Here is an 11,533-nt window from a genome sequence, read left to right on the forward strand (position 1 = left end):
AAATGGCTTATCAAACTGTAGGGCTTATTTTTCTGCACATTTTTGGTAATGTCAAAACTTGCTGTTTCATTGCCCTAGAGCTGTATAGGATCTCCTAGTGTTTTTTAACATAAAAATATAGAAGTATGTAGTATTACCTTGCCGTGAACCTGCATATAGTGACGTTAACAGAGCAGGAAAACATTTCCTTACCTGCCAGATCACTGTTTTAAAAGCTTAACTTTTTTTTCTGTTTATATTTGGTTAATTCTACATTTGTAATGTAGCTTGATATAAGTCCATTGATTAATTAGGCAGCTTTTGGAAGTGAGGAACTGGTGCAGAACCAGCTTGTGGTTGGGAATTCCCTGGCAGGGGCAAACAACGAAACCACAGCCCAAGAAGAGCATGCACCTGGAGCTATGGGATGGGGAGATTGCAGAGCTAAATAAGTAGATGGTACAGAAAAATGCACTAATCAATAACTACTACAAAACCGGTATAGTGGGGCTGGAGATAACTGACCCTGCCCCCTCTTTTTTTTTTCTTTTTTTTTTTTCCCCTAGCTAGGTATCCTGGCCTTAGCAAGAGGGTACAGCACATCTGATTTAGCCTTTGCTGCTCTACTAAAACAGGGATCAGGAATCAAATACGTTGAGAGCATGTCTAGAGCATGTCTTTAAATGAGAAGAGCTTTGAGCTGGAAAAAGAGATGATGCTTTGCTGCTTTTCAACAATAACATTCTTAATCTTCCTGTCTTCCAGTTCTGTACCCCTGGGATAATTGAGTTGTGCTGAATTGTGAGTGTTGTTTGAAAATCTCCCCTGTCAACTGTCATGCTTTTGCCTCTGGTGACTGATGTAGTTAATTCCTCTTGTCTTAAATAACAGCCTAACTAACGTGCTTTGGGCAGAATTTTATTTTTAAGGTGGGTATGACTATTGTAAGACTTAAGTGTAGTAGATGATCTGCTGGCTATCTGGATTTCCCTACTGCACGTTAAATTGTGGACCAGGCTGCAGGGAAACTCCCTTTACTTTTATAGTGGTTTTTCCAGAGCCTGCTTACTGGGCAAGACCCCATAAGTTTTGGTTTACCCTGCTGCACCATCAAGGTTTTCCTACTGATTAATACAGTGATCTGCTCTGAACAAAGTGAGCAAGAGTGAAATGGCACCCTTGCTTTTTCTCACCCTTGCTGTAACAACCCTTTTTAGCATATTAAGAGCATTACACTTCGCTTTTTGTTTGTAGTTTTGCTTTAGCAAAATAGTCTTTTATAGCTGTAAAGCCTTAAGGAAGAAAGTTTCTGGTGATATCTGTAGGAGTTGCAGTTCTTCACTGTGCAAATGCTGAAATCTATGTCTTGCTTTAATGTTTCTTGGAGCTCAGATATTTTTGGATAAACAAAGCATTTCACATACTGTGTAAACCGCTTACAGGCAACCTTTTACCCTCAGACTGGAATGCAGCCATTGTGAACGTTGCAGCGTGAACAAGGGCCTTTAACATAGTTGAGGGTCAGGAGTGGGATGTAGTGGGGCAACCTGTCATATCTAAATATTAATTTTGATCGGCATATCACACTCCAAGCCATTTATTCTATGAAAAATTACTGGCATCCATAACCAGATTAATTTTTATTTATGGAACAGTTTACAGTAGTTTTTCTCCCCAAAATTGTCACTGAATATTGCTGTGTAGTAAGTAGGAGCAGCTAGAAATGTATTTGAGGAGTGCTGGCTTAATAACAGCCTGATCAGGTTCCACTGTAAAAAAAATAGACCACAAGTGATGGCAGAAATGAATTTGGTGTTGTGGTTTGCAGATCTGGTACATATGGTTTAGCACTGACACTAGCAGATGTGCATTCTCCTGCTGTTAGCCAGTGGTGTTGTCATTTGTCATTCAGGCAGTGCCATGCTCAGCTCTGTCATCTGTTGGGATGGTTGCTGCTCTGTCCTTTTATTCTGTAGGCTGTTTAAATCCTGAAGGAAATATGAAGTATGTTGTTGACATTTGTTGAACGTTGCTAGCAGCATTAGAGGCCAAAGTGATCAGCTTTTTGGGATATTGAGATACTTTGGCTTTGCCAGAGATGATGCCTCATATGAAAGAATGTAAAAATCAGTTGTTCTGCCACTTTTAATGCTTTAAAATCTTAGTATGGCATCTTAGGAATCATGGAGGAACCTATTGAGATAAAGTCTATTTCTATGTAATTTTTCTTGTAGAGGAAAGGCACATTTCTGGCATTTGTTATTTTACGGTGAAGGTTTTCTAAAATGTCTCCCGCATGTTATTACAGAGGGGAAGAGTGTTCTCAACTTGTGGATTGTAACCTCACTTCTGTTTGCGAGAAAGAACTGAGGGAGGAAACCTGACAGCTTGTGACAACTTAAAAGTTAGGTAGTAGTGTAAACATACCTGCTTGAATCTGTAAGTAGCCTGGAAGCCAGAAACAAGGATTTCTTTCCATCCTATCTGTGTGGGAGATGGGATGCGGCAGTAACTGGAATCCCGAGGAGCAGGCAGCGGCACGTAGACTCCCCTCTCCACATAACAACGGACGTGTTGGACTCCTTGCCAGATAATGTTATGGACACAAACACTTTAAATGGGATCATGTTCGGGGGGGCTGAGCAAGTATTTGGATGAGACATTCCCTGAGGGTTACTAAATACAAGCTCAGGAAAGTCCTGGAGCTGAAAGTAGTCAAAGCCTCAGACAGAGCCTTGTCTGACACAGGGCATGCCGTTTAGCTGCTCTTACACGTTGATTTAAGTGATGTAGCAGAACGGCTATGAGGGGTTTTTTTGTTGCATGGGGATATCATGAAAATAAAAGCCCTGAAGCTTGGGATGACTGAATTTAAGGGTTGTCATAGTGGAAGCAAATGCCAAACTTTTAGTTGTGTGATGGCAGCACTGAAGGGAATCTCTGCAAAAAGTAGTCACTGATCTCGGGTATGCTGGCTTCAGCCCAGAGGCGCTGTGAGAACGATACCTTCTGTTTTTCCATTTTACAGCCTTTCTTTGATTAAGTTTTCCTGGGCAGTAAGGTGAGTTGAAAAGGAGGTTAAAATGGGATAGCTGCCCAAGCATTGCATATGTGGCAGTGTTTGCTGTTCTGATATCAGCATAATTATCTTGCAAATCTTCTGTTTAGAAAAGACCCACATACTTTAAGAGCTTAAAGAGGGTTAAAGAAGCCTCCTTTATAAATTTCAGTGTTGCTAACAGCACATTTTTGTATACTCAAAAAGATCTTTAACTGCTGCAGTAACGTAGGGAAAGCTGCTTGGGCACATTTTGAGTGTATTTGTCAGATGAGCAGAGAATGTGTTTAGGTTTTTTTTTTGTTTTTCCACTTCAGTGGAGGTCTTGGTGTGCTTCGTGAAGCAGGTTGTTTTTAGCTTACTTGCAAAGCTTGAGCAATGACCACAAAACTTGTCAGCATGACTCTCCAGCTGTCCTGCTGAGTATCCCCTGACCTCCCTCCTGCCCAGGAGAACCGTTGGCATCTACTGGTACTTCTGGAATTTGATGCACTCCATGCAACGTACCGCGTGTCCTCGGAGGAGCAGCGAGGCCAGAGTGAGCTGCTGTGTTGCTGTGACGCAGGGTGGCTGACAAAGGAGACATTCGGTCACCAGGGGAGGATCATGTTCCAGAGCAAATCTGAACTAATGCTCTTAACCCTGCTGGAGCTGAAAAAACACACAACAGATCTGGTTTTGTGCCCTGTTTATTTGCCTTAATCTCTCCAGACTGCACAGTCTGTAAATGACCCTGTCTCTCCGTTCTGCCCGTCCTCCCTTTGAGATCAGCACAAAAGCATACCAGCATCCATCCTGGTCTCCCCTTCTTCCCATGCCATCATCACCACTACTCTGCAGGTACCATATTGTCCAACTAGTGAAGTCTCAAACTTGTATTATTGTTCTCATGTTAAAAGCTGAAAAATCTAAGTATGAGAAATACAATTTCTCAACTCTCTGGTCAATGAAGGGTGCACCTCCTTTTCCCAAACCAGTTATTCTGATTTCTCTCTTTGTAATAGCTTTGTATCAGCTATTACTTTTTAAAGACGTTTGCAAAGGTGGAATATGTCTAAGGGCCTATTGTTTCAAAGCACTTGCAAAATGGGAAGAGCTAAGTTTAAACTGCTGTGGTTTGTTTCTGAGTCAGTAGAAAACTTGACAGGAAAGCTTTTGGGTGTGAATTCTGACACGTGATGTTGCTTGCAGGTCGAGGTGAACCATTTCTGTCTCCATTCCCTTAGCAGAAGCTTGTAGACCGTGCTTGTCATGGAGTCCTCAGCTTTCATCCCATTCTCCTCCAGCTCCTGTAAAGCCAGAATAGGTACCCATCAATGGAAAATGATCCATGAGATGCCAAACACCAGTTTGATTGGTAAAAATAAGCAGTATAATAAGCAATTTGAAGTAGTTCCTATTGGTGGCAGAAGACAGGAAACTTCACTCGTGTTACTGTCTGTTCCAGGAGCGGCAGTGAGGTCTGTAACTCCAGTCGTACCCTGCATTCCTTATCTCTAACATGTTTGCATAATGAACTCACAAGGTATGTTGTATGAAAGGTCACGGCTGAAGGGAAGGCTTGTAATTTCCTAGTTGCTTTTCGGGAAGAGGCATGTGACCTTTTATGAGTAGGTTTACTGATTGCAAGTTGAGGGGACCTTTGGTGGGTTTGCCAGGAATCAAGGAGCATGTGTTTCAGAAGCAAATGTTGCAGCAGACAGCATTGCATTCAAAAAGATGTTATAACAGTATACTTTGAAATAATTATCAAGCTGAGACTTTCAAGGAAGTCCATCTAATAGATACATGTGTGTATGTATATATGCACTAAGTGGACTGCTAGGGGGAGCTGTATCTAGTGGAAACTTCATCCAAATATCGATCCAGAAAATATGATCTGTCTGAATAATCAGACCTTGGGTTTTTATAACCTGGGGAAATTATCTAGATAGGTCCGACTGTGAATATCCTGAAAATGACCTAACTATGAGTTAGTTGCAGTGTGTTTCGTTTTATTAATGTTTTCCAACCTAATAATAACTCGCTTTTTTAGAATTAACTAATCTTAGCTTTTTATCTTCAAAGTATTTTCAGGTGAATCTGGGAAATTTTTGAGCATCTCACCCTGTAGGGACAGTTGAGAATACCAGTATGTACCAAGTCAATTCTCGGTATCCTGGCATCCATCTAGTGTGAAGATTTCCAAGTGTCCAGGGGGCAGTTGGCACCCTGAGTGATAAGAAGACTCATAGCAATGTTGAGGCCAGATTTGTGGAGAGAAGTGTGTCCTGTAAGGTTTTTTTTTTTGGAAGGCTGAACAACAAGAAGGTGGGGAGGAGGCCTGAGAGAGGAATAATAATTTTGGAAACAGGGAAAGAGACCGTCTCCTGTTAATGGGATTGCTATTTGTTGCATACTTGTGTGTTAGATCTCTTACGACGTGACCTAAAAATAAATCCAGGCAACAGGCAAAGGGGGTTTTGGATCTGGTTATTTCTTAATGGAAGCTGATTCCCCCTTTGTTACATCTCCTCCTCTCTTTGCCGTAGTTATTTAGTAAGAGACCTCAAAAGTCGTCTTAACTGGTGCTCATGAAGTCCTTTTTTCCACACACTTCTAAAAATTATACTTCACCTTATTTACAGCATAAAATGGAAATCAAGACTTGGTGGTGTATGGCTGGCTTTGTACAAGCTAGTGCAGAAAGTACACAGATGTCTTAGATGTGAGACTGAATGCAGTTGTGTACTTCCATGATAAAAGTGCAAATTTTAATAGTGAAGAAAGTGTGCTTGCTGCAAACAGTATCTTTCATTTGTCACTGAAGTCTTTTGAGCTTCTTCCCCTCAGTTTTGTTCCCAGTCCCCCGTTCAGGTCACTGGGACGCTGGAAGAACTGAACAAAGGTAATCCCATTAATAAATCTTGCTAATTCACATAATTATGTTGCTGTCAGTCAGTAGCAGAAAACAACAATTTTCTCAGGGCTTTGGGACATCAGGAATGAGTTGGTAGCAAAACAGCTAGCATGCTGCAATCTTCCCATGTAAGAAAGATGAAGGGGATATTTCTGGGCTGCGTCCCTTAGTGCTTCACCAAGCACTGATTAAAAATGTGGGAATTGTCTCTAAATCTTCCTAAAATGGAAATGGGAGATAAAAATATTCTGCTTTTTTACAATTAAAGACAAAAATGTAAAATGGAAGTTACCTAAAATATAATAGCAAAAGCTGGGGGGGAAGTAGTATTTAGATAATAGTTCCCTACTGCAGATTTGTCTACATAAAACAAGTGAGGATCGTTCTTTTCTTACATACCCTTTCATTGGGAGTGAGCACTACATTAGGATTAGCTGTATGATTTTATTGTCTCTGCAGGAAGAGTGCAGAGGCAAGCAACTGTAGATTAGGAGCAATTTGCAAAATAGTTCAGTGATCAGCATGCCTTTGGAGATGTTTTCTGTGTAAGAACTGCATCACAAATTTTACTGTCTTCCGATGTTCAAAGAATTAACTGTGAGGAGGATTAAAATGACATCTTAGACATCAGCTAAACATTCTCTCAGAATCCCTTATGTTGTTGTTAAATCAATTAATTTGACTTTAATCCACAAGTGTACTGGGTTGGCAAACTTGTGCAAGTGATCTATTTTGGCTGAATTTCTCCAGTGTATCTTAAGGAGTACTTTAGTGTGTCTGGCAAATGAGAAGCAAACATGCCAGTGAAATGTGGAAATATGCCTGCTAGGGTGTAAAATGAAAATACTGTCCTAATCATTGAGGTGCCTTTTGTAAGTAGCAGTCAGTAGCTGGTTAATCCGGCCTTTGCAGACATTCCTGATCCTTGCTGTTTATGTTGGATAAGAAAGTAAGATAACAGCCTACTCTTGCTCCTTTTGCAAAGGTGCTGCTTGCATATATGTGTTAAGTGGGAAGGAAAAGAGGAAGAGGAGATCCTCAACTCCAAAGCTTCATGTCTCTGCTTTGCAGGCACAGTTGATGTACAGCACAAGGAGACATTTTTACTTATGTTAAGTCTTGAAAAGTAGCCCTCGGTACTTAGATGTGGACTCTTACTCTCCTAAATCATGTGGACATGCGTATAATTCTGCATGCATAATAAGGATGGTAGCATTCATCTGAAAAACATTTGAATATTAATAAATTATTTGCTCTTTCTGGAAATCCTGCAGGTTTCCACAAGCAGGGATACAGCTTCAACTCTAAGCCTGTCCTAAACTTGAGGCTGTGCTGGTTACAATATATTAGATCAGGCGTTGTCAAATGGTGCATATATTCTGAATAAGCTAGTGATGCTTTAGAGGGTGTTTGGGTGCTATTGAGAATGACTAGTAGTTCTTAGCCATCTTGTGATATGGAAAACAAGACTGGCAAGTAACTTCAGAAATTAATCTTCATAGCATCAGAGCCATCAGAATCGCTTCTTAGATGGTGCTTCTGCATTAAAGAAATGCTGCGCATGTTAAGAACAAGTGGTATCACAGGCAGAGCTGAATGTTGTCATGTTATATGCTAAAACAAGTGGGCTTCTCTCGTGCCGTTATGGCTTGCTATCACTTAGCAACTCCAGAAACTGAACTACTTCCATGAAGATATTAAAATGCAATTTAAGGAAACTGGGCCCTGAACTTGGCAGCCTGTACCCCAGCAGAGCAGAAGCCACCACTGTGCAAACGGAAGGGTCGTCTTCTGGGGGAAGGAGCGGAGGATGGAGGAGTTTGGCATACAGGCTAATTGATTTAGGTAAGACAGACCTTTTATTTTCTGAAAAGTATCTAACGAATGTTAGAGTTTTTCAAAAAATACAATGAAGGTCTGTGTGTGCCACAAGAAAGATAGGAATGAGCTCTAATCAAACCTTGCCATACAGTTCTGCTATCAGTGTAACTTTGGTAGTAAACAAAGCTAACTGTCGGTGTGAATTGCTTCTACTTTCTTCTCACTGGCTCAGAAATAATTCTGTGTGGCAGAAAATGTGTCCTTACAGGGTCTGTATGGCTTTTTACCGGAGAGGAAGAGGCTACAGCTGTTATCGAGCATCTTGGGAGTGCTCATGGTGCTCAGCAGCACATGCTGATTCATGACTTGCGCATCGAAAATGTGTGTTTATGTTTGAGCACCAGTTTACGCTCCATTGTCTCTTGGATTGGGGGGGATCCATCCTTCCTAGAAGAGCGGGTACATAGAGTTTGGAGCTTTCCCTCTGGATGTGGCGAGTGGTGTGGTAGGCTGGCTTTCTTGCGGTTCACGCTGATGCTGCTCCCAGAAGATGGACGGCTTTTTGGGCATCATAAAACTTGGCAGATGAGTGAGTGCCTGCGAGCAGAGAGAGTATGATGTGTTTGGGAGGGTGGCTGTTGTTACGACATAAGAGTGCAGTTACTCATGGAAACAGGGCCTTCCTCCTTACTGAAGATGTGCTGGTGGGTGTTCATGGGATGGATAACTTGTCTTACATTTTGTAATCTTTAGCTTGTTTCTACAATCCTACAGCAAATAGGGCAGGATAGGCAAGGCTTTTACTGAGCAGCTCTGGTGCTGGCAGTGTGCTGTGGCTCTATCCAGACGGACAAAAGCCATTTGACTTCCAGCCTGTCACACAGAGGAGTCTTCTGGCTGCTGGAGGCTGGGCTGGTGGGTGCTCAGGGTGGGTGTTCAGAGGCGGGGGGTGCCTGATGGGCACCCTCCCTGAAGCACTTTCATGGAATAATCTTGAAGATGAGGCAACAATGCAGTGTAAAACCCAAATGTGAATTTCCAAGTAATCCTAAACGTAGCTAAAAAGGAGTCCAAGAAAGCAGAATTGCCATGCCACAGGCTGCTTGCTTCCTCAGAGGCGGGGTGCCTGATGGGCACCCTCCCTGAAGCACTTTCATGGAATAATCTTGAAGATGAGGCAACAATGCAGTGTAAAACCCAAATGTGAATTTCCAAGTAATCCTAAACGTAGCTAAAAAGGAGTCCAAGAAAGCAGAATTGCCATGCCACAGGCTGCTTGCTTCCTGGCAGTCAGTTACTTGGATTTGGTTCTGCTTCAGCAAGCAGAATTTGATTTCTGCTCCCCCCCTCAACTAGTATTTGAAAGGAAATGTATGAATCGCAGTTTTTTAACTAATGTGAATGGAGCAGGGAGACCATCTGGTTTTCCTTTATCCGAAAGTTTAATTGAAATAGCCCTGCAGAGCCCCATGTGAAAGGGAGCTGGTTCTCTTCTGAGTCTCCCCCCAGTTTTGTCTCCCTTGAAAGCTGGGGGGCGTTGGATGAAGAGTGTATTCGCTTCCCAGCTGCGGGGCTGAGTGGTTTGTCTACCGCTGCCGGCTCTAACGTTTGGCTGTGCAAAAGTTTGATAACAGGGATGGAGAGAACCCTGTTACCTGGGTGCTGCCTCATGAGGATTTTGGTCACGTGCATTTCGATTTTTACATTTTGGTTTTGCTCTGTTGCAAGTGCTTCCTCTGTCTTGTAAATAATCTTGGTTATCTTGAAGGCTAGCAGATAGGCTTTCAGCCTTCCTCCTTAGCTCCCCCTGCATCAGCTTATTTGTCAGCAAAACCTGTTATCTTGTGTGATGACTTTACCAGCTCCCTTCAAAGAAAATGTCGAGATTTATTTCTTTAGTGTGTGCTCCAAGCAGCATGTGTATCTCAAGAGTTGTTCTGCCTGCTTGCTCTTTTAGTTAAAGAAAAACTGCCTGCTTGCTCTGGGTATTGCTGGAAGTGGGTATGGCTTTTGAGAGCGAAACACTGAGATTCCCATGACACTGGGAGTAGATGGCTTCTGGTCTATGGTGTCCCTGGACCAGACCAGGTGGTCAGTGGCCCATTTCTGGCAGCTCCATTTCCCATGTTGTTCTGGGGGTGGCGGTCTCATCCAAACCACTCTTGCCTGGTGCAGGCTGGGAGGAAAATGAGCGTATGTCCAAGATACACTCCTGCAGGAAGGCTGGTGCATGTGGGGAGTAGCATATCTGCTCTCCGTGGGATGCCACAAAGTGGATGAAGAAGCGCTCCAGCCCTCCTTCAGATCCAATGAAAGCTGCTTATAGGCCTTATTTGGACACAGGGATCTTCTCTCTTTCTGTGTCCTTTGGGAAATACTATTTTTAAAATGCAGCTGTCCATGTTAGCATGGTCTTTACTGTATATCCCAGCTATTGGTAGACCTTGAGGTCATCTTCACATTGTAATAACTCCTAATATTTTAATAGAAGGCTTGCTGTTAGCTCTGCTTCTTAGTATGTAATTGTTTTTATTTGTTTTTTTAATAGTGACTCTTATGACTATGTGAGAAGCAGCCAGCAGCAGGTCTTCTGAGCTTTGACTCTCATATTCGTAGTGAGCTTCTAACCCGATGAATCAAATGCTCTGGGTAGAAAAGCAATTTCAGGTAAGTAAATGAATTTTGCATTTTCAAGCAGGTGTGTTTTGAGTGGTGTGTTTTTTCAATACTTTGTTTACTGTAAACTGATATTAAATGTGACCTGAATTTGGATAAGTTTGTGTTTTGGACTTGCACAGGCAGATATGCATTTTGCTTTAGATTAATCATTTTTTGTGTGTTTGCCAATGGCAGCGTTCAGCAGTGGCAGTGGTCAGTGGTCCTCACTTGTGTGTTTGCATCGTCTGTCTTCATGTCCTACAGCTGTGTGGTGCTGTTTCTTTTGGCACCTGTACTGGCTGGTTTCTTTAAGTGAGGCTTTCATTTAAAAACATGGCTTAGTAGAGAATATGATGATTCCCTCCATTTTCTGTTAGCTTAGCCGTTGCTTGTGCCAGCCTGGCACTCTCTTCATTCCAGAAAAAAAATTTACAGGAATGGTCTAACTTCAGTACTAAATTGTATAATCTTAGGAAAAGGTAACTGAAAGATCACTTAGATCGGTTCCTTTTTCCTGCTTCCAGGTAAGGATAACTAAGAGCAAAATTTGAGAAGATGTAGGTTGTGTATAAATGCTCCAAAACCCCTACTTCTAAGGAAATCTTTGCCCTTCTGCCTGTTGAAACTGGAGTGATATATTGGGTAGACAACCAGACTGGTGGCTGGAATACCTGGTTTCTGTTCTGCTGGAACAGGAAACATCATTTGACGTAGATGAATGACCTGCAAAGAGAAAATAAATGGGGTGTATGCCCTTTTCTTGCTGCTTGTAGTTATGTGTTTGTGTTTTAATAATCCTTTGAAGCTGTGTGAGGATTTGCTGAAAGGCAGCTTTTAAGATTTTCATGGTTTTGTTGGGTTTGATTTGTGCTGGAAAGCTCCATTACTGTCGTGGTTTAACCTCAGTCGGCAACTGAGCACCATGCAGCCGCTCGCTCACTCCCCCCCGCCCCAGTGGGATGGGGAACAGAATTGGAAGAGCACAAGTGAGAAGAACTCGTGGGTTGAGATAAAAACAGTTTAATAATTGAAATAAAATGATAATAATAATATGATGATAATAATAGTAATACACAAAGCAAGTGATGCACAATGCAATTGCTCACCACCCGCCGACC

The 11,533-nt window shown here is 42.1% G+C and overlaps 1 protein-coding gene across 1 annotated transcript in view; it reads left to right on the forward strand.

Annotated features, from left to right (window-relative positions):
• The first annotated feature begins 10,321 nt into the window (after positions 1–10,321).
• Positions 10,322–11,533, forward strand: part of SGMS1 (sphingomyelin synthase 1) — a 73,769-nt gene continuing 72,557 nt past the window's right edge. Inside the window, exon 1 of the mRNA XM_009275070.2 lies at positions 10,322–10,424. The gene's annotated coding sequence lies outside the window, so the exon portion shown is untranslated. The remainder of the gene's footprint in view (positions 10,425–11,533) is intronic.

This window comes from Aptenodytes forsteri, unplaced genomic scaffold, assembly GCF_000699145.1.
Source record: "Aptenodytes forsteri isolate BGI_AS27 unplaced genomic scaffold, ASM69914v1 Scaffold320, whole genome shotgun sequence".
In the NCBI taxonomy this organism is placed as follows: domain Eukaryota; kingdom Metazoa; phylum Chordata; class Aves; order Sphenisciformes; family Spheniscidae; genus Aptenodytes; species Aptenodytes forsteri.